Source organism: Perca flavescens, chromosome 10 (assembly GCF_004354835.1).
Source record: "Perca flavescens isolate YP-PL-M2 chromosome 10, PFLA_1.0, whole genome shotgun sequence".
Taxonomy (NCBI): Eukaryota; Metazoa; Chordata; class Actinopteri; order Perciformes; family Percidae; genus Perca; species Perca flavescens.
In genome coordinates this window covers 574,583-575,308 of record NC_041340.1, presented here as the reverse complement: position 1 = coordinate 575,308, position 726 = coordinate 574,583, and positions in this window count along the sequence as shown.

Genomic DNA, 726 nt, shown 5'->3' with positions numbered 1-726 from the left:
TTAAGGTTAGGGTAAGGGTTAAGGTTAGGCATTTAGTTGTGATGGTTAAGGTTAGGGTAAGGGTTAAGGTTAGGCATTTAGTTGTGATGGTTAAGGTTAGGTTAAGGGTTAAGGTTAGGCATTTAGTTGTGATGGTTAAGGTTAGGGTAAGGGTTAAGGTTAGGCATTTAGTTGTGATGGTTAAGGTTAGGGTAAGGGTTAAGGTTAGGCATTTAGTTGTGATGGTTAAGGTTAGGGTAAGGGTTAAGGTTAGGCATTTAGTTGTGATGGTTAAGGTTAAGGTTAGGCATTTAGTTGTGATGGTTAAGGTTAGGGTAAAGATAGAGCCACAAACCTGTGTGTATGCGTCTGCGTGTGTGTGTGTCTGTTTATATGTGTGTGTGTGTATCTTTGTGTGTGTGTGTGTGTGTGTGTGTGTGTCTCTATGTGTGTGTGTGTCTCTGTGTCTGTGTGTATCTCTGTGTTTGTGTGTGTGTGTCTCTGTGTGTGTGTGTGTCTCTGTGTTTGTGTATGTCTCTGTGTGTGTATCTGTGTTTGTGTGTATCTGTGTGTGTGTATCTCTGTGTGTGTGTGTCTCTATGTGTGTGTGTCTCTGTGTGTGTGTGTATCTCTGTGTTTGTGTGTGTGTCTCTGTGTGTGAGTGTGTGTGTCTCTGTGTTTGTGTATGTCTCTGTGTGTGTGTGTGTGTCTCTATGTGTGTGTGTATCTGTGTGTGTGTATCTCTGT